General features: G+C 48.6%; 1 long non-coding RNA gene across 1 annotated transcript in view; it reads left to right on the top strand.

The window, feature by feature from the left end:
• LOC143986943 (uncharacterized) overlaps positions 1 to 22,901 on the top strand; it is a 78,243-nt gene extending 55,342 nt beyond the window's left edge. Inside the window, exon 3 of the long non-coding RNA XR_013276574.1 lies at positions 22,817 to 22,901. This is a non-coding gene — a long non-coding RNA (uncharacterized LOC143986943). The remainder of the gene's footprint in view (positions 1 to 22,816) is intronic.
• The last annotated feature ends 417 nt before the right edge of the window (positions 22,902 to 23,318 follow it).

Here is a 23,318-nt window from a genome sequence, read left to right on the forward strand (position 1 = left end):
GAGCTCCGAGTGCATACAATGTAACGTGAGAGAGGAGCTCCGAGTGCATAACAATGTAACGTGAGAGAGGAGCTCCGAGTGCATACAATGTAACGTGAGAGAGGAGCTCCGAGTGCATACAATGTAACGTGAGAGAGGAGCTCCGAGTGCATACAATGTAACGTGAGAGAGGAGCTCCGAGTGCATACAATGTAACGTGAGAGAGGAGCTCCGAGTGCATACAATGTAACGTGAGAGAGGAGCTCCGAGTGCATACAATGTAACGTGAGAGAGGAGCTCCGAGTGCATACAATGTAACGTGAGAGAGGAGCTCCGAGTGCATACAATGTAACGTGAGAGAGGAGCTCCGAGTGCATACAATGTAACGTGAGAGAGGAGCTCCGAGTGATACAATGTAACGTGAGAGAGGAGCTCCGAGTGCATACAATGTAACGTGAGAGAGGAGCTCCGAGTGCATACAATGTAACGTGAGAGAGGAGCTCCGAGTGCATACAATGTAACGTGAGAGAGGAGCTCCGAGTGCATACAATGTAACGTGAGAGAGGAGCTCCGAGTGCATACAATGTAACGTGAGAGAGGAGCTCCGAGTGCATACAATGTAACGTGAGAGAGGAGCTCCGAGTGCATACAATGTAACGTGAGAGAGGAGCTCCGAGTGCATACAATGTAACGTGAGAGAGGAGCTCCGAGTGCATACAATGTAACGTGAGAGAGGAGCTCCGAGTGCATACAATGTAACGTGAGAGAGGAGCTCCGAGTGCATACAATGTAACGTGAGAGAGGAGCTCCGAGTGCATACAATGTAACGTGGAGAGGAGCTCCGAGTGCATACAATGTAACGTGAGAGAGGAGCTCCGAGTGCATACAATGTAACGTGAGAGAGGAGCTCCGAGTGCATACAATGTAACGTGAGAGAGGAGCTCCGAGTGCATACAATGTAACGTGAGAGAGGAGCTCCGAGTGCATACAATGTAACGTGAGAGAGGAGCTCCGAGTGCATACAATGTAACGTGAGAGAGGAGCTCCGAGTGCATACAATGTAACGTGAGAGAGGAGCTCCGAGTGCATACAATGTAACGTGAGAGAGGAGCTCCGAGTGCATACAATGTAACGTGAGAGAGGAGCTCCGAGTGCATACAATGTAACGTGAGAGAGGAGCTCCGAGTGCATACAATGTAACGTGAGAGAGGAGCTCCGAGTGCATACAATGTAACGTGAGAGAGGAGCTCCGAGTGCATACAATGTAACGTGAGAGAGGAGCTCCGAGTGCATACAATGTAACGTGAGAGGAAGAGCTCCGAGTGCATACAATGTAACGTGAGAGAGGAGCTCCGAGTGCATACAATGTAACGTGAGAGAGGAGCTCCGAGTGCATACAATGTAACGTGAGAGAGGAGCTCCGAGTGCATACAATGTAACGTGAGAGAGGAGCTCCGAGTGCATACAATGTAACGTGAGAGAGGAGCTCCGAGTGCATACAATGTAACGTGAGAGAGGAGCTCCGAGTGCATACAATGTAACGTGAGAGAGGAGCTCCGAGTGCATACAATGTAACGTGAGAGAGGAGCTCTGAGTGCATACAATGTAACGTGAGAGAGGAGCTCCGAGTGCATACAATGTAACGTGAGAGAGGAGCTCCGAGTGCATACAATGTAACGTGAGAGAGGAGCTCCGAGTGCATACAATGTAACGTGAGAGAGGAGCTCCGAGTGCATACAATGTAACGTGAGAGAGGAGCTCCGAGTGCATACAATGTAACGTGAGAGAGGAGCTCCGAGTGCATACAATGTAACGTGAGAGAGGAGCTCCGAGTGCATACAATGTAACGTGAGAGAGGAGCTCCGAGTGCATACAATGTAACGTGAGAGAGGAGCTCCGAGTGCATACAATGTAACGTGAGAGAGGAGCTCCGAGTGCATACAATGTAACGTGAGAGAGGAGCTCCGAGTGCATACAATGTAACGTGAGAGAGGAGCTCCGAGTGCATACAATGTAACGTGAGAGAGGAGCTCCGAGTGCATACAATGTAACGTGAGAGAGGAGCTCCGAGTGCATACAATGTAACGTGAGAGAGGAGCTCCGAGAGCATACAATGTAACGTGAGAGAGGAGCTCCGAGTGCATACAATGTAACGTGAGAGAGGAGCTCCGAGTGCATACAATGTAACGTGAGAGAGGAGCTCCGAGTGCATACAATGTAACGTGAGAGAGGAGCTCCGAGTGCATACAATGTAACGTGAGAGAGGAGCTCCGAGAGCATACAATGTAACGTGAGAGAGGAGCTCCGAGTGCATACAATGTAACGTGAGAGAGGAGCTCCGAGTGCATACAATGTAACGTGAGAGAGGAGCTCCGAGTGCATACAATGTAACGTGAGAGAGGAGCTCCGAGTGCATACAATGTAACGTGAGAGAGGAGCTCCGAGTGCATACAATGTAACGTGAGAGAGGAGCTCCGAGTGCATACAATGTAACGTGAGAGAGAGCTCCGAGTGCATACAATGTAACGTGAGAGAGAGCTCCGAGTGCATACAATGTAACGTGAGAGAGGAGCTCCGAGTGCATACAATGTAACGTGAGAGAGGAGCTCCGAGTGCATACAATGTAACGTGAGAGAGGAGCTCCGAGTGCATACAATGTAACGTGAGTGAAGAGCTCCGAGTGCATACAATGTAACGTGAGAGAGGAGCTCCGAGTGCATACAATGTAACGTGAGAGAGGAGCTCCGAGTGCATACAATGTAACGTGAGAGAGGAGCTCCGAGTGCATACAATGTAACGTGAGAGAGGAGCTCCGAGTGCATACAATGTAACGTGAGAGAGGAGATCCGAGTGCATACAATGTAACGTGAGAGAGGAGCTCCGAGTGCATACAATGTAACGTGAGAGAGGAGCTCCGAGTGCATACAATGTAACGTGAGAGAGGAGCTCTGAGTGCATACAATGTAACGTGAGAGAGGAGCTCCGAGTGCATACAATGTAACGTGAGAGAGGAGCTCCGAGTACATACAATGTAACGTGAGAGAGGAGCTCCGAGTGCATACAATGTAACGTGAGAGAGGAGCTCCGAGTACATACAATGTAACGTGAGAGAGGAGCTCCGAGTGCATACAATGTAACGTGAGAGAGGAGCTCCGAGTGCATACAATGTAACGTGAGAGAGGAGCTCCGAGTGCATACAATGTAACGTGAGAGAGGAGCTCCGAGTGCATACAATGTAACGTGAGAGAGGAGCTCCGAGTGCATACAATGTAACGTGAGAGAGGAGCTCCGAGTGCATACAATGTAACGTGAGAGAGGAGCTCCGAGTGCATACAATGTAACGTGAGAGAGGAGCTCCGAGTGCATACAATGTAACGTGAGAGAGGAGCTCCGAGTGCATACAATGTAACGTGAGAGAGGAGCTCCGAGTGCATACAATGTAACGTGAGAGAGGAGCTCCGAGTGCATACAATGTAACGTGAGAGAGGAGCTCCGAGTGCATACAATGTAACGTGAGAGAGGAGATCCGAGTGCATACAATGTAACGTGAGAGAGGAGCTCCGAGTGCATACAATGTAACGTGAGAGAGGAGCTCCGAGTGCATACAATGTAACGTGAGAGAGGAGCTCCGAGTGCATACAATGTAACGTGAGAGAGGAGCTCCGAGTGCATACAATGTAACGTGAGAGAGGAGCTCCGAGTACATACAATGTAACGTGAGAGAGGAGCTCCGAGTGCATACAATGTAACGTGAGAGAGGAGCTCCGAGTACATACAATGTAACGTGAGAGAGGAGCTCCGAGTGCATACAATGTAACGTGAGAGAGGAGCTCCGTTTGCATACAATGTAACGTGAGAGAGGAGCTCCGAGTGCATACAATGTAACGTGAGAGAGGAGCTCCGAGTGCATACAATGTAACGTGAGAGAGGAGCTCCGAGTGCATACAATGTAACGTGAGAGAGGAGCTCCAAGTGCATACAATGTAACGTGAGAGAGGAGCTCCGAGTGCATACAATGTAACGTGAGAGAGGAGCTCCGAGTGCATACAATGTAACGTGAGAGAGGAGCTCCGAGTGCATACAATGTAACGTGAGAGAGGAGCTCCGAGTGCATACAATGTAACGTGAGAGAGGAGCTCCGAGTGCATACAATGTAACGTGAGAGAGGAGCTCCGAGTGCATACAATGTAACGTGAGAGAGGAGCTCCGAGTACATACAATGTAACATGAGAGAAGAGCTCCGAGTACATACAATGTAACGTGAGAGAGGAGCTCCGAGTGCATACAATGTAACGTGAGAGAGGAGCTCCGAGTGCATACAATGTAACGTGAGTGAAGAGCTCCGAGTGCATACAATGTAACGTGAGAGAGGAGCTCCGAGTGCATACAATGTAACGTGAGAGAGGAGCTCCGAGTGCATACAATGTAACGTGAGAGAGGAGCTCCGAGTGCATACAATGTAACGTGAGAGAGGAGCTCCGAGTGCATACAATGTAACGTGAGAGAGGAGCTCCGAGTGCATACAATGTAACGTGAGTGAAGAGCTCCGAGTGCATACAATGTAACGTGAGAGAGGAGCTCCGAGTGCATACAATGCAACGTGAGAGAGGAGCTCCGAGTGCATACAATGTAACGTGAGAGGAGCTCCGAGTGCATACAATGTAACGTGAGAGAGGAGCTCCGAGTGCATACAATGTAACGTGAGAGAAGAGCTCCGAGTGCATACAATGTAACGTGAGAGAAGAGCTCCGAGTGCATAAAATGTAACGTGAGAGAGGAGCTCCGAGTGCATACAATGTAACGTGAGAGAGGAGCTCCGAGTGCATACCATGTAACGTGAGAGAGGAGCTCCGAGTGCATACAATGTAACGTGAGAGAGGAGCTCCGAGTGCATACAATGTAACGTGAGAGAGGAGCTCCGAGTGCATACAATGTAACGTGAGAGAGGAGCTCCGAGTGCATACAATGTAACGTGAGAGAGGAGCTCGGAGTGCATACAATGTAACGTGAGAGAGGAGCTCCGAGTGCATACAATGTAACGTGAGAGAGGAGCTCCGAGTGCATACAATGTAACGTGAGAGAGGAGCTCCGAGTGCATACAATGTAACGTGAGAGAGGAGCTCCGAGTTGCATACAATGTAACGTGAGAGAGGAGCTCCGAGTGCATACAATGTAACGTGAGAGAGGAGCTCCGAGTGCATACAATGTAACGTGAGAGAGGAGCTCCGAGTGCATACAATGTAACGTGAGAGAAGAGCTCCGAGTGCATACAATGTAACGTGAGAGAAGAGCTCCGAGTGCATACAATGTAACGTGAGAGAGGAGCTCCGAGTGCATACAATGTAACGTGAGAGAGGAGCTCCGAGTGCATACAATGTAACGTGAGAGAGGAGCTCCGAGTGCATACAATGTACGTGAGAGAAGAGCTCCGAGTGCATACAATGTAACGTGAGAGAGGAGCTCCGAGTGCATACAATGTAACGTGAGAGAGGAGCTCCGAGTGCATACAATGTAACGTGAGAGAGGAGCTCCGAGTGCATACAATGTAACGTGAGAGAGGAGCTCCGAGTGCATACAATGTAACGTGAGAGAGGAGCTCCGAGTGCATACAATGTAACGTGAGAGAGGAGCTCCGAGTGCATACAATGTAACGTGAGAGAGGAGCTCCAAGTGCATACAATGTAACGTGAGAGAGGAGCTCCGAGTACATACAATGTAACGTGAGAGAGGAGCTCCGAGTGCATACAATGTAACGTGAGAGAGGAGCTCCGAGTGCATACAATGTAACGTGAGAGAGGAGCTCCGAGTGCATACAATGTAACGTGAGAGAGGAGCTTCCGAGCGCATACAATGTAACGTGAGAGAGGAGCTCCGAGTGCATACAATGTAACGTGAGTGAAGAGCTCCGAGTGCATACAATGTAACGTGAGAGAGGAGCTCCGAGTGCATACAATGTAACGTGAGAGAGGAGCTCCGAGTGCATACAATGTAACATGAGAGAGGAGCTCCGAGTGCATACAATGTAACGTGAGAGAGGAGCTCCGAGTGCATACAATGTAACGTGAGAGAGGAGCTCCGAGTGCATACAATGTAACGTGAGAGAGGAGCTCCGAGTGCATACAATGTAACGTGAGAGAGGAGCTCCGAGTGCATACAATGTAACGTGAGAGAGGAGCTCCGAGTGCATACAATGTAACGTGAGAGAGGAGCTCCGAGTACATACAATGTAACGTGAGAGAGGAGCTCCGAGTGCATACAATGTAACGTGAGTGAAGAGCTCCGAGTGCATACAATGTAACGTGAGAGAGGAGCTCCGAGTGCATACAATGTAACGTGAGAGAGGAGCTCCGAGTGCATACAATGTAACGTGAGAGAGGAGCTCTGAGTGCATACAATGTAACGTGAGAGAAGAGCTCCGAGTGCATACAATGTAACGTGAGAGAGGAGCTCCGAGTGCATACAATGTAACGTGAGAGAGGAGCTCCGAGTGCATACAATGTAACGTGAGAGAGGAGCTCCGAGTGCATACAATGTAACGTGAGAGAGGAGCTCCGAGTGCATACAATGTAACGTGAGTGAAGAGCTCCGAGTGCATACAATGTAACGTGAGAGAGGAGCTCCGAGTGCATACAATGTAACGTGAGAGAGGAGCTCCGAGTGCATACAATGCAACGTGAGAGAGGAGCTCCGAGTGCATACAATGTAACGTGAGAGAGGAGCTCCGAGTGCATACAATGTAACATGAGAGAGGAGCTCCGAGTGCATACAATGTAACGTGAGAGAGGAGCTCCGAGTGCATACAATGTAACGTGAGAGAGGAGCTCCGAGTGCATACAATGCAACGTGAGAGAGGAGCTCCGAGTGCATACAATGCAACGTGAGAGAGGAGCTCCGAGTGCATACAATGTAACGTGAGAGAGGAGCTCCGAGTGCATACAATGCAACGTGAAAGAGGAGCTCCGAGTGCATACAATGTAACGTGAGAGAGGAGCTCCGAGTGCATACAATGTAACGTGAGAGAGGAGCTCCGAGTACATACAATGTAACGTGAGAGAGGAGCTCCGGGCACTTTTAATAGTATATACAGTATATCTCTCCTCTAATAGTATATGCAGAGCTGCCACGACGCGTCAACGTAATCGACTACGTCCACTAAGAAAATACGTCGACGTGCGTCACAGTGGGGGCAGTGCTTAGTATCTACCGCTGCCCTCCGTGCCGCTGTCACCCTCTCTTCTCCCCCTCCGTGACGCCGTCCCCCTCTCTTCTCCCCCTCCGTCACGCCGTCCCCCTCTCTTCTCCCCCTCCGTCACGCCGTCCCCCTCTCTTCTCCCCCTCCGTGCCGCCGTCCCCCTCTCTTCCTCCCCTCCGTGCCGCCGTCCCCCTCTCTTCTCCCCCTCCGTGCCGCCGCCCTCCTCTCTTCTCCCCCTCCGTGCCGCCATCCCCCTCTCTTCTCCCCCTCCGTGCCGCCGTCCCCCTCTCTTCTCCCCCTCCGTGCCGCCGTCCCCCTCTCTTCTCCCCCTCCATGCCACCGTCCCTAGGGGTGCAACGGATCGTCACCGATCCGTGATCCCAGCGCACATGCTGCCGTCCCCCTCTCTTCTCCCCCTCCGTGCCGTCATCCCCCTCTCTTCTCCCCCTCCGTGCCGCCGTCCCCCTCTCTTCTCCCCCCTCCGTGCCGCCATCCCCCCTCTCTTCTCCCCCTCCATGCCACCGTCCCTAGGGGTGCAACGGATCGTCACCGATCCGTGATCCCAGCGCACATGCTGCTGTCCCCCTCTCTTCCCCCCCTCCGTGCCGCAATCCCCCTCTCTTCTCCCCCTCCGTGCCGCCGTCCCCCTCTCTTCTCCCCCTCCATGCCGCCGTCCCCCTCTTTTCTCCTCCTCCGTGCCGCCGTCCCTAGGGGTGCAACGGATCGTCACTGATCCATGATCCAAGCGCACATGTTGCGATCCGCGGAGCGCTCCGCGGTCTGGGCCTTAGGAGAGGCCGCGGCTTCGGCCTAGCTCTGAAGCGGCGGCCATCTTTCTACACCCAGGTGTTTACAATGGGGATTGCTCCGATGGAGCGATGACTTGTAAACAGACCGGCATCATGACATGGCCGGTTTCTCTCTCCCCTCTCTGTACTGATCTGTGCAGTGGAGGGGAGAGGTCAGATGGAAGCAGCCATTCCTCCATACCCTGCCAATACTCTGCCAGCCAATGCAATACTCTGCAATGCAATACTCTGCAATGCAATACTCTGCAATGCAATACTCTGCAATGCAATACTCTGCCAGCCAATGCAATACTCTGCAAATGCAATACTCTGCCAGCCAATGCAATACTCTGCCAGCCAATGCAATACTCTGCAATGCAATACTCTCAAGGTTATCCAAAGGATTACTTGGTTAATCAAAAAAAAAAAACACTAGATTCATTAAAAAATAAAAATAAAAATAATAATCGATAGATTAGTTGACAGACAAATTAATCGTTAGTTGCAGCTCTAATACAGTATATCTCTCCTCTAATAGTATATGATGATGCGGTGGCTTATTATAATAGCCAGCTTAGCAGTCTGTTGGACTTTTATGCCCCACTTAAAACGAGAGCTGTTACTTTTACTCACTCAGCCCGTGGTATACAGATGAGCTTCGTAAGATGAAGGCAGTGGGACGGGTTCTTGAACGACGTTTTCGAGCCTCTGGCCTCACTGTCCATAAACAAATTTACCGGGAGCATCAACATCTATATGCACAGTCCCTTAAGGAGGCTAGGTCGCAGTTCTATTCTAAAGTTATACAAAATAGTTCAGGAAATTCTAAGCAGCTCTTTTCAACTATAAATCAATTGCTTAAGCCAAATTCGCCATCGACTACTGCTATTCGGAAGAGCGGTGTAATGAATTTATGGATTTTTTTAGATCCAAGATTGATCATATCCGTTCCTCTCTGTCTGGTCCTTTGGCTCAAACTGTCCATTTAAACTGTTTTGTGCCCCGACAAATGGATCATTTACCCGAGGTGTCATTGGAAGAGGTACAGGGTATTGTTAAGCAAATGAAGCCCACAACCTGTTCCTTGGATCCTTTTCCAACTCCACTGGTAAAAACGTATGTTTTAGTTTTAAGTCCATTGATTACTGCTGTTGTAAATTACTCTTTTCGAACTGGCCATGTTCCTTCCATTTTAAAAAGTGCTGTTATTAGACCACTGCTTAAAAAATCCACTTTTGATCCGGAAGTCCTTTCTAATTATAGGCCTATTTCTAATCTTCCCTTTTTATCTAAGGTAGTTGAGAAAGCAGTTGCAAGTCATCTTCAGGATCATCTCAAGCATAACAGCCTTTTTGAAAAATTTCAATCAGGCTTTCGTTTTGCTCATAGTACGGAGACCGCTCTTGTTCGGGTTACAAATGATCTTCTTATGTCATCTGATGCCGGTTCTCCGTCTTTACTTATTATGTTGGATTTGTCAGCTGCGTTCGACACTGTCGATCATGGCATTCTTTTAGATAGTCTTCGTTATAATGTTGGACTAAAAAATTTAGCCTTCAGTTGGTTCGAGTCATATCTTACAGATAGGATTGAACAAACTACATTGGGTCATTTTAAATCTAAACCGCATGTGGTTACCTGCGGAGTTCCCCAAGGGTCAGTGCTTGGCCCGATTTTATTTATTCTATATCTTACTCCCTTGGGCCATTTATAAATCGTTATAATATTTCTTTCCATTGTTATGCTGATGATACACAGCTTTATGTAAAAGCTGCAGCTGAAACTCCTTCAGTACAGTCACCCCTATCAGTCCTTACCGCCTGTCTGGAGGAGATAAAGGAGTGGATGGAACAACATTTCTTGCAACTAAATAGCTCCAAAACTGAGTTTATTATGATTGGAACATCTCACCAGATTAAATCATCGCTGATAACAAGTATTGCCTTTTCAGGCTCAAAAATTCCAGTTTCGTCTGTTGTCACTAATCTTGGTGTAAAAATGGATTCCCAACTCACTTTTGAAGCTCATATAAATCAAGTATGCAAGACTTCTTTCTACCACCTTCGTAATATCTCTAAACTTCGTCCTATCCTTTCTTTTTCCGATGCTGAAAGGTTGATTCATGCCTTTGTCTCCTCCAGGCTGGATTATTGCAACGCACTTCTCATTGGGATTCCGAGAAAGAGCATGCAGAGGTTGCAATACGTTCAAAACTCTGCAGCGAGGATCCTAATGAGAGTGCGGAAGCATGAGCATATCACTCCAATTTTAAAATCTCTTCATTGGCTGCCGGTCTCTACAAGGATTGAGTATAAGGTCTCTCTTCTTGTGCATCAATGCATATATGGACAAGCTCCACCTTATCTTAAGGAACTTCTTAGATTGCAAAATCTACCGCGTTCCCTTCGCTCAACTAATTTGAATTGTTTAGAGGTTCCAAAAACTAGGTTGAAAACCATGGGAGACGGGCCTTTTGTGCTGCTGCCCCACGTCTGTGGAATGCTTTGCCTGATAGTCTGAGGGTTTCTCAGTCTACTGAAAATTTTAAAAAGGGGTTGAAGACTTTTCTTTTTAGCAAATGTTTTGTAAATTAAGCAGTTTGTTTGTTTTTATTGTAATTATGTAGCACTTTGAGGTCTTTTGATGGAAAGTGCATTATAAATAAAATGTATTATTATTATTATTATTATTATATACAGTATATATCCTCTAATAGTATATACAGTATATCTCTCCTATAATAGTATATACAGTATATCTCTCCTATAATGGTATATACGGTATATATCCTCTAATAGTATATACAGTATATCTCTCCTCTAATAGTATATAAAGTATATCTCTCCTATAATGGTATATACGGTATATATCCTCTAATAGTATATACAGTATATCTCTCCTCTAATAGTATACACAGTATATCTCTCCTATAATAGTATATACAGTATATCTCTCCTATAATAGTATATACAGTATATCTCTCCTATAATGGTATATACAGTATATATCCTCTAATAGTATATACAGTATATCTCTCCTCTAATAGTATATACAGTATATATCCTGTAATAGTATATACAGTATATCTCTCCTATAATGGTATATACGGTATATATCCTCTAATAGTATATACGGTATATATCCTCTAATAGTATATACGGTATATATCCTGTAATACAGGGGTTTACAAATTTGCTTGGAATCTAGGAGCCAGCTAAAAAAGTTAGGAGCCGGGTCGGTGATGGCGATTTGGACCTGTCCCTGGCCTGACATGGAGACGAGTGAGGGGAAGATAGCCCCCAGCCCCCCACATACGAGATCCCCTTTCATTGGACACACCGCTCGAGTGCTAAATGGCCGCTGTGATTGGCCATTTAGCATGATCTGTGATTGGCTGTATCCAAGGGATACGGCCAACACAGAACTTCCCCGATGCGCCCCCATGGCGGCATGCAGAGGGGAAGTAAACAGGAGGATGTCCAGGGACGCCCTCCCGGCAATTGGTGTCTGCACTGTAGACATCTTTCGTCTATAGCGTGGGCACGAAGTGGTTAACAAAAGAATGTGACTTCTTTTATTTCCGCCATATTCCCGCTTATTTACTGCCACATCCCCGCTAAGGGTTCGATCAGGTCCGCCCGAAAAACTGACAGGTGAACCTGATCAGACAGCCCTTGTGAAAGGGGCCAAGCAGGTAGGATTACAAATAATCATTTTTTTTCCTTAATTAAAATTATTTTTTTCTACTTTTAAAAAATAAATAAAATTATGACAAAAAAATAGCTATATGTATATATATATATATATATATAGCTATTTATCAGCCACCACACTCATCGTTGGGCAAAAGGTGCCAGATGACGCCCGCAATCACTTCCTTCTCTTCACTTTGGGAAGGAAATGGGCGGGCAGTGAGAAACAGGCAGGGCTTTGAAGCTCCATTCGCATTATTGGATGGGTTGTTGTAATTTCAACATCCACCACAAGATGGCACCAGACTACAGAAAGACTTTAGGACGCAAAGCCGGGGCCTCAATTAGTGGACAGCGCGGCCTGATGCAATCGCACGGCGGAGTTCGGGGTCCACACGGAGACAGGGTACCCCAGCTGTGTTGCCCCAGGCGCCAGGACGCGAATTCTAGTCGCAAATGCGACCTGGCACCCGGGGGTTGTCGAGCCCTGATATAATAGAATAAATGACATTTCACTGCTTTTATATAGCAGCTTGTACTCCATTCTGGATAGGAATCCCTTATAAGGGAGACAAGCAGATTAAAGCCATCCAGACCACGACCTTCTATATAGTCTGATGTTAGGACAGTCTGATGTTAGGACAGTCTGATGTTAGGACAGTCTGATCCCATTAGGGGTGAGGGAGATAATATGGAATTACAGAGTCATTGTTACTCTAGTTTGTTGCACCTTTTTGTAAAGATGCACCGAATGGGTTTTTTGGTGCCGAAACCGATACCGAAAATGAAAAACACACTAGGCCGAAAATGACTGTTTTTAAAAAATATTTTTATACAGGAGGTGGTCAGAGACTGGGGACATGGTACGGGAGGAGGTCAGAGACTGGGGACATGGTACAGTAGTTGGTCAGAGACTGGGGACATGGAACAGGAGGTGGTCAGAGACTGGGGACATGGTAAAGGAGATGGTCAGAGACTGGGGACATGGTACAGGAGGTGGTCAGAGACTGGGGACATGGAACAGGAGGTGGTCAGAGACTGGGGACATGGTACAGGAGGTGGTCAGAGACTGGGGACATGGTACAGGAGGAGGTCAGAGACTGGGGACATGGTACAGTAGTTGGTCAGAGACTGGGGACATGGAACAGGAGGTGGTCAGAGACTGGGGACATGGTAAAGGAGATGGTCAGAGACTGGGGACATGGTACAGGAGGAGGTCAGAGACTGGGGACATGGTACAGTAGGTGGTCAGAGACTGGGGACATGGTACAGGAGGTGGTCAGAGACTGGGGACATGGTACAGGAGGTGGTCAGAGACTGGGGACATGGTAGAGGAGGTGGTCAGAGACTGGGGACATGGTAGAGGAGGTGGTCAGAGACTGGGGACATGGTACAGGAGGAGGTCAGAGACTGGGGACATGGTACAGTAGGTGGTCAGAGACTGGGGACATGGTACAGGAGGTGGTCAGAGACTGGGGACATGGTACAGGAGGTGGTCAGAGACTGGGGACATGGTAGAGGAGGTGGTCAGAGACTGGGAACATGGTACAGGAGATGGTCAGAGACTGCGGATCTAATACAGGAGATGACCAGAGACTGCGGATCTAATACAGGAGATGACCAGAGACTGCGGATCTAATACAGGAGATGACCAGAGACTGCGGATCTAATACAGGAGATGATCAGAGACTGCGGATTTAATACAGGAGATGATCAGAGACTGCGGATCTAATACAGGAGATGATCAGAGACTGCGGATCTAATACAGGAGATGACCAGAGACTGCGGATCTAATACAGGAGATGATCAGAGACTGCGGATTTAATACAGGAGATGATCAGAGACTGCGGATCTAATACAGGAGATGATCAGAGACTGCGGATTTAATACAGGAGATGATCAGAGACTGCGGATCTAATACAGGAGATGATCAGAGACTGCGGATCTAATACAGGAGATGATCAGAGACTGCGGATCTAATACAGGAGATGACCAAAGACTGCGGATCTAATACAGGAGATGACCAGAGACTGCGGATCTAATACAGGAGATGATCAGAGACTGCGGATCTAATACAGGAGATGATCAGAGTACAGGAGGTGATAAACTAAGTAACCATTTTACATTTTTTCATAGCAGTGCACAGCTATACTGTTCATAAAAAACAGGTTAGGGTTAATATAACAGTCATCAAGCAGTCTATGGGGAGAATGACCTACCTAGCCAGGCAGGCTCATCACCCGCTCTCATTGATTCAGGGATAGGGCCTTCAGGGGTCCAGGTGCGGGGCCCTCAGGGGTCTGGAGGCAGAGCTCGGAAAGTTCTGGGGGCGGGACTCAAAGGTCTGAGGGCAGGACTTACAAAGGTCTGGGGGCGGGACTCAAATGTTTGGGGGCGGGGCTAAAAGAGGTCCGGAGGCGGGGCTCTCATCTCTCCTACTCCAATGTCAGCTCCAAGCCTCCGAGCATACAGGCTGCATGGGCGGGGTCAGAGCGGCACTGGAGCTCCCGGCCCCGCCCCCATCCATGGCCGGGGAATACAGCAATTTATTTCTGTGCTCTGCGGGGTTATCATGGCATGGTTGGGGCCCCACTTTGCAGGCAGCGCGGGCACAAGGGACAGCTGCTTTGGCGGGCCCCCTACAATGACAGGGCCCAGAGCAGCTGCCCCTTTTGCCCTGCGTTAAAGACGGCCCTGAACCTACCCCCTGGATCCGTTTTTAACTCATGAAGCTGGAACGCGAGGGATCTGTGAATAAGTACACTCACCCCCCTAGAATAACTCGAGTAGGTGGCATGATAGTGTTGGCCAACCCACGCTCTTCTGAGGCCAAGCACTCGGGAGCCCACCAAATGCGTCTCCTGAGGGATACAGATATGGGGAGAGTATCTTTGTAAAAAATTAAACACCAACGAGCGCTTGACCGCAGAGTTCAGACCCCTCACGTTCCAGGAGAGAACAGAAAATTCAGCCATACCCGACAACAGAGGGAAATGTGTCCCCGGATATAGTCTCACAGCCCACTCCCATAAAAAACAACCATCCCACCCCAGAGGGCCCCCCATCACTTACATACCCATAGGCCACGGGGCCCACCTGATTCTTAAGGCTAAACCTTGAGCCCATACTCCACCTCCCAAAATAGGATTGTACTTGTGTCAATAAACCGTGAAAAAGAACAAAAAACTAGAACTAAACAAAACCATAACTGATCAGCAATGGCCGACCTCCCCCACCCCCCACCCCGTGGACCCCCAACAGTGGAGTCCTGCATAGATCCCCAAACCAAGCAACAAAAATAACCCCTAAGTCCTTGTGAGCAACTTCCTCAGGTAGGCGTGCACCAGACCATCAGGAGGCCGCAGCCCCCCGTCACCTCAAACACACAGAGGGGGAGACCACTATCCCAACCTGCCACAGGCGCATTTAGCCCCCCCTTAAGAGTTGCTAGAGAACAGCAGTCCTTGTGACATGGATGTACCCAACTACTGCACATGGCACAGTCCTATTCAGAGACTTCACGGCCAATTATTCAGGGTGCACAGGGTTAGGCAGGCACAAGCCAACAGTTCACAGGTTCCCAGCCTGACGAAGGTGATGATGATGGCGGGGGTGAAGTGCCAGCAATACCCCATGACCGGGGCCCATCCATTGGAAAGTCACCGAAACAGGAACCAAAAGGAAAAAAGAGAGTGAAAAAAAAATCAATCCAAAACCCCAAAATAACCATGGCAGAACAAAGGCCAGGGCCCCTCGCCCAAACCACCCCCCTCTGAATAGTCACCAGGCTGGGAATAATACCAGAGGATCCCCCACCAGAAACAGTACTTAGCTTCCCCGGCTCAAAAAAGTATCTGCAGAGGCAAATTATCCCTATCTGCCCCACCAGCCAGGAGCAGGTTAGCCAACTATTCAGCCAGGTAGTGTCTCCAACCAAGAGGCAGCATCTCTGGGATTAGTAAAAAATCTGACAGTCTCGCCATCAACCACGCGCAGTTTCGCTGGAAAGAGGATATTGTACTTGATCCCTTTAGCCCTCATGGATGCCTTGAGCGCGTCGAAGGACCTTCGCTGTTTCTGGGTCTCCATGGTGTAATCAGGAAAGAATAGCAGCCTGGAGTTCTGATACTTGACCTCCTTCAACAGCCTCTCCGCTCTGAGCACCTCATCGCAGTCTCTAAAGTTCAGCAAGCGTAGGATCAGGGTGGGCGGGGGGGGGGGCTCCCAGCCGGACCCCTCTGCGGAGGGACCCGGTGAGCTCTTTCCACCGTGAAGTAGGGGGACAACTGCGCCCCCCGGGAATAGAGAACGAAGAAGGTCTTCCACAAACACCGTGGGGTTTTGCCCCTCCATCCCCTCCGCCAGGCCAACTATCCACAGGTTGTTCCGCCTGCTGCGGTTCTTGGCGTCCTCCGCACCAAATTCAAGGGTCCTCACCTTGTTCTGCAAGGTCCCGATTGCCACCGTGTGTTCCGCCAGCACATCCTCCGCCTGGCCTACTCGCTGCTCCGCTACTCCCTGCCGTGCACGGATCTTATCCAGGTCCTGTCTAATCAGGCCAACCTCCGTCTACACAGCCTCCATCTTCCTCCGTCAGTGCCGTCTGGCATGCCGCTATAGCAGCCATCACCTCAGGAATGCCCGGGAGAGGCGATGTATCTGCCTCCGCCGGCGCGGTCTGCGTAGCCATGTTGGAATGGCCGCGTGGGCCTCCCGCTCCACGTGTCTCCGGAGCGTCCAGCGCCGGCTCCCCAGGGGGAAACCGAATCCTTCTACCTCCTTTGTGTCCCGCCGAGGAACGGGACGGCATAGGGGGGGGGGGGGGGCAGACAGTCAACCAGCAGCTAATAGCACGGGTATCAGGATAAAGCAGGGTCAGTCTCTAGCAGAGCTCTGGGAAGCATGTCTGCTCACGCCGACATCTTGGCCACGCCCCTTTCCTCCTTATATTAGTAACCCACCCCCCTTACCTTAGAGCATTCTTTCTGCAGAAGGTGCCCCCCCACGTTCTGAGTTCCTGGGGTCCCCCCTAGATGATTGATCACTTACCATTATTAACTATATATATATACAGTATAATATATAAGCCCTATGTGATTTCATATCTATATATAATACTCTCTTCATCAAATGTGCTTTAAAATGTATGGTTTTCCTTTCATGAACAAGAAAATAATGCCGTTATGCTGTTGGGCTGGTATAATAATGCTGTTGGGCTGGTATAATAATGCTGTTGGGCTGGTATAATAATGCTGTGGGGCTGGTATGACATTTTTTCCAGGGCTGGTATTTGAAAGCATGGGCGTCCGCAAGGTTCCTCAGGTGGCTGGGTACCAGGCCCATATAGCCTAGAGAATGGACATCTCTTTACATTGCAATACATCTGTTGTTGTCATATTTTTATCTTGATGAAAACAGCCAATCCAGTGACAGTATGAGATGAATATATGACCACAACAGATGTATTGCAATGTAAACAGATGAATTATCTCTTATATAACACAAATGTATTACCAGTGGAAAGATTTTCATGAGATTGTTGAAAAGGGGCGGAGCATGAGCGGCCTTAAAATGATGCCCCCCCTTGGAAAAAGTTCTGCAGACGCCCATGACTTAGCCCATAATAAGGCTGGAGCGGTCGCTGTAACCATGGAAACCAAATGTAAGCTGTGGTGAAAAACTGGGATTTCCTATGGCTGCATTCTGTAAACACTTTTCTCTAAAACGGAATCTAGAAATCTCTGATCTAGAACTGGAATTTCTATTCTGGGCGGAGCCGGCGAGATTTCTGCATTAAAAGCCCTCTACAGCTCCGGCCCTTGAGGGCCGCCTATGGACAAGGTGCTGGAGGGGGCAGAATGATCCCATCATACCTCCATGGCTGCCGTCCTCCACCTAGAGGAATCCTATGGGAGTGGGCGGAGCCTGGCCCCCACGGACTGGAGTTCTGCACATCTCATTATGGAGAGTCCATCCGGATTGGATGTAGGCGCCATAACCGGGAGGAGTTATAATCCGCAGCCGTCCTCTCCCCTCCTCCACCTAATGACAGCTAATAGATGATCAATAAAGTCCCAGTACACAGATGGTGACCATAGCAACAGTCCCCGCCCACCCCCTGTGTCTGCAGAGCTCTCATTGGCTGCTGCAGGTGACAGTTTTTTATAATAAAAGCTTTATTGAGAAGCTGACAGCTAACATTTTAGACTGACCTTATTAGCATAATAACGGCTCTTGTTTTACCGTATTCACCATAATATACCGACCTTGTTTTACCTCCCAAAGTGATGTCACAAGATGTAAACCACTTGTCTTGGTAAACATGTCCCAGCTATTAGGGTGAATACAACTAACGGCTCACGGCTGACGGTCATATAAAGGGGCTGGGCCTGTGCTGGGCTGTCATTTGTTCCTGAGCACCGCAAAGGTAGGTTGACCTTTTCTACTCTCCTGAGTCCCGGGACAGATTTGCACCCAACATACCCAGAATGACCCGACATCACACATTTCCCACAATCCCCCGCTTCTCATGTATTCAATGTATTCATCCATTTACAAAATATATGAAAATAATTTTTTTTTTTTTTTTTATAAATTTGATCAGAAAAAAAATCCCTCCAGATCTCATTATTGATCATCGTTATTGGAGCTCATTGATATTACAGAGAGGATTTTATATGTTAAATATCAGATTGATCAGTTTTCATAACATGATTGATATTTATAAAAATATATATATATATATATATATATATATATATATATATATATATATTTAAAATAAATAAATATATATATATATATATATATATATATATATATATATATATATATATATATATATATATATATATCATTTCCCACAATCCCCTGCTTTTCATGTATTCATCCATTTACAAAAAGATATCAAAATAATTTTTTTTTTTATAAATTTGATCAGAAAAAAAATCCCTCCAGATCTCATTATTGATCATTTTTATTGGAGCTGATTGATATTACAGAGATTGATAAGAGTCTCCATAACATGATAGATATTATATATATGTATATTTATTAAAAAGAAAATGACATATATATTTAAATACAGTATATACACATTTTCTATCTAATATTTCATAGATGGATGTAATAGATTGATTATGTATATATTATATACAGTCACAGGTCACAAAGCTCCCACACAAGGGGGGGTGGGGTGATCTTTGTTATCAGTCATGTGATTTCAGTTACAAACCCCCCTCAATGGGGTCTGTCAGTGGCAGTTTATTTTTAGCTGATCCCAATGATATTTTAAAATGCCAGCCAGCCAGGCCCGGATTGGCCATAGGGCACATCGGGCAATTGCCCGGTGGGCCGGGGCCGCCGGGCTGCAAGTCCATGCAGGGCACAAGGCTCTTTGAGCCCGTGCCCCTCATGCAGTCTCTCGGCGGTAGCTCGGCTCAGCCCATCGGCGGCGGGGAACGTACACAAAGAGGGGGGTGGAGCTAGATGAGAAGCCTTCGGCCTCTCCGCGGCTGCTCGTATAGGTCAGCCATCCGTACCAGGGGGCGTGACTGCAAAGGGGGAGGAGCCAGAGCAGACGCCTGCCGCTGAGTCCTGAAAACTTGAAGCCAGATAACAGTAAGCGTGAGTTCCGCCCGTGCTCTGCGCTCACCCCCCTGTAACCAGGATAGGAGGAGCGGTGGGGGGGCGGCTGCATATAGAACAATCATTCTCTCCATCTTCCTCCTGCAGTATCGGAATGCCTGCGAGAGGGAGAGGAGAAGCAGGAGACTGCAGGAGGAAGATGGAGAGAATGATTGTTCTATATGCAGCCGCTCCTCCTATCCTGGTTATTTCTGCTGCCCCCCCCCCCCCGGGCTCCCCACACCACCCATACTCTTTGCCTCCTCATGCTCTCTGCCACCCCCAGTGCTTTCCACCTCCCCCCTGCTCTCCGCCAGCCCCATGCTCTTTCCCCCCCACATGCTCTTTGCCACCCCCGTGCTCTTTGCCACCCCCGTGCTCTTTGCCACTCCCTGTACTCTCTGCCACCCCCCTGTGCACTCTGCCACCCACCCCGTGCTCTCCGCCACCCACCCTGTGCTCTCGGACACCCCTATGCTCTTTGCCACCCCCTATGCTCTTTGCCACCCCCGTGCTCTTTTCCACTCCCCGTGCTCTTTAACACTCCCCGTGCTCTCTGCCACCCCCCTTCTTCTCTCCGCCACCCCCCTGTGCTCTCTGCCGCCCTCCCTGTGCTCTCTGTAAACCCCCATGCTCTCCACCACCCCTGCATGCTCTCCGCTACCCCCCATGCTCTGCGCTCACCCCCTGTGCTGTTCATATCCCCCCATGCTGTTTGCTGCCGCCTGTGCTCTCCACCTTCCCCAGGTGCTCTTCACATCCCCCCATGCTCTCCACCTTCCCTTCGTGCTCTCCCACGCCCTCCCTGTGCTCGCCGCCCCCCATACATTCTTCACATCCCCCATGCTCTCCACCAGCCCCCCCCGCTCTCCACTTCCCCCATGCTCTCCACCAGCCCCCCCCCGCTCTCCACTTCCCCCATGCTCTCCGCCGCCCACCCTGTGCTCTCCACCAGCCCCCCTGTGCTCTCCACCTCCCCCCATGCTCTCCACCACCCTCCCTGTGCTCTCCACCTCCCCCCATCTCTGCTGCCTCTTGTGTTCTTCTCTTCCTCCCTATGCTCTCGTCCCACCCCATGTTCTCAAGGTACTTCCCTGTGTTCTCCATCCCCCCATGCTCTTTCCTGGTCTCACCTCACCTTGCCCCCCCCCCACACACAAGTCTGCTGGGTTCCCCTCTCACAGGGGATCTGTCAGGGTGAAGAGTGAGGAAGGGGTCAGTTAACATGTCATGGGCTGCTCAATCCAAAATGCCTGGGCCTATTTTTTGTCCCAGTCCGGGCCTGCAGCCAGCTGTGTAATATGAAGGTCCTCAGCCTTGTGTTAGAGCTTTGTGAATGAAGCCTCTCTGGTTCGGTTGCCCCGGGGGATGTGTACATCTGATTTGTACCCGTCTGCACTGACTTAAAGGATCCCGTTATTCCCGGTTATACGTCCGCCCCGTTACATAAGCCCATTTCCAGCTGAACTGTCACCCGGCAGTTTCCCTTGACAACGACATCACCCACAATTCTCCATAGGGGGCGCTCTGAGAGCCTTTACATTCCATCAGTTTAGAGTTATCTGTGAATGGCGGCCCTAGAACGATCAATGTCATCCCTAATATGTGCACCCCACACCCACGCTTAAATAGTAGCCCCGCCCCCAATTAGTCCCACTCTTATTTAGCACCATCAAAATGTTCCTCATTGAAATAATCCGCAACTCTTTATAAGAATTTCGGGTGGGGGATGGGGATGGAACCTCAGTTGGTGATAATTACTGCCATCTGTGATTTGGTCGGTAGACTTTCCCTCACTTCTTTTCCTTCTGAGAGGACAGGAAGTGTGGGAAAACTTTCCCAGGCAGGTCACAGAAAACAAGGAAAACCTCAGAAAAGTTTGAGCCCCGCCCCCCAACTCCATCCAAACCTAAAAGAAAATGTTTTGGAGTGAAGTTTTGCTTTACAATCTGAACGTCTACTTACCCTTTCTTTTTTCTTTTTATAGGTTCAAAGTGATTTTTTTACGTGAGAGGAGAGAGGAGTTTGTAGGAGAGAGGAGTTTGTAGGAGAGAGGAGAGGAGTTTTTAGGATATTTTAGGAGAGAGAAAAAGAGGAGCAAGGATGAGCATCCTTATAAAAACTAAAGAGATGACAGAATTAGACAGAAGAATGGAGGAGGAATGGAAGAAATTCCATGCCACGAAAGACTTCCCGGAACAATGGAAGATGATTACGGAGACGGATAGAAAAGCCACAGAGAGGAGAGAGTTCCTCAACAGAAGAATGGAGGAGGAATGGAAGAAATTCCATGCCACGAAAGACTTCCCGGAACAATGGAAGATGATTACGGAGACGGATAGAAAAGCCACGGAGAGGAGAGGGTTCCTCAACAGAAGAATGGAGGAGGAATGGAAGAAATTCCATGCCACGAAAGACTTCCCGGAACAATGGAAGATGATTACGGAGACGGATAGAAAAGCCACGGAGAGGAAAGAGTTCCTCAACAGAAGAATGGAGGAGGAATGGAAGAAATTCCATGCCACGAAAGACTTCCCGGAACAATGGAAGATGTTTACAGAGACGGATAGAAAAGCCACGGAGAGGAGAGAGTTCCTCAACAGAAGAATGGAGGAGGAATGGAAGAAATTCCATGCCATGGTAGGAGACTGTGAGCTGAGCAGAGGAGAAGCTCAGATAGATGAGAACAATGAGGAGCTGAAAAAAGCAGAGGAGGGAGGAGAGAAGGAGAGACTTTTCCAGAAAGCCCATGCACTGAAGGCATGGTGGGAAAAAAACGGAAAGCAGCTGACAACAGAAAGGAAAAGAGAACTCCTGGAGAAAGTGCGGGTAAGGAAAGCGCAGATGGAGGAGAGTAAGCTGCAGACAGACGTGCAGCTGAAGAAAGCAGAGGAGGGAGGAGAGAAGGAGAGACTTTTCCAGAAAGCCCATGCACTGAAGGCATGGTGGGAAAAAAACGGAAAGCTGCTGACAACAGAAAGGAAAAGAGAACTCCTGGAGAAAGTGCGGGTAAGGAAAGCCGCGATGGACAGCAGAGATGAGGATCAAAGGGAAGTCGGCCATGATGAAGGCAGAGACAGACAGGTAAGTACACGTTCTTGCATATAGAATATATAAAGTGAAGGGGGACATTGCCTTCATGGAGGATTACACATCAGTAGGAGGATATTATGCTGGTTGGGTATAAAATATCCGTATGTTATAGACACGCCCAGATATAGGCAACAGAGATTGTTGGGGGACCTTCTCATGTCCCTCATATGGAAATCCATAGAAGTGATCAGTAGGCAGAGCTCCTCCAATGATCAGATAGATTAGATCTAGAGCAGATATAACCATACAGGAAGGCAATGAATGGACTATATAGAAGGTGATCCTTCCTTCATTGTTGGATAGTGGAGGAATGAGCGGCAGGGAGGCTCCGTACCTAAAGACAATATATCCGAGTGAAATATAGGAAATACGGCCCATACAAGTGTTCTATTCATGTCAGATGAAGAAGTTTAGTCACGGCTAATGTTTGATCTCTTTATTATCAGGTCTCGGCTATGAAGAGGGACACATTCTTTCACCAAGACACGGTGTGCTATGATGCCGACTCCGAAGCCAGCAGCTTCTCATCCATCAATACGTAAGTATCTTCATTACAGTTTCCTTTGTACAATGTAACATATTCATTGATGATGGTAAGATTAGGAACACGAGCACCACCAGCCCCCCCCCCCCTCACCAGGTCAGGGCCCCTTGGGTCAGGTTTGGAAGAAGAGAGTCATGGGGGGTCGTTTTGCTGCCATTTGGCTGTCCATAGTAACATTCATTTTGTTTCCTGAATATAATAAACTGATTTCTGATCCAGATGATCATTGCTCTGGATTATTGGACAAAGCCCACAGTGCTGCCAATATCTTACTTGGGAGACATCAGGTCCCATGACCCTACAATATTTATTCCAATCCCCTGACGAGACAACGCCTGGTGGGGAAACCTAATGGCAACAGACAAGAACCTATTGGCTAGATCAGGGGTCTCCAAACTTTCTAA

This window comes from Lithobates pipiens, unplaced genomic scaffold, assembly GCF_037356315.1.
Source record: "Lithobates pipiens isolate NorthernLeopardFrog02 unplaced genomic scaffold, aLitPip1_a1.2 Scaffold_18, whole genome shotgun sequence".
NCBI lineage: Eukaryota > Metazoa > Chordata > Amphibia > Anura > Ranidae > Lithobates > Lithobates pipiens.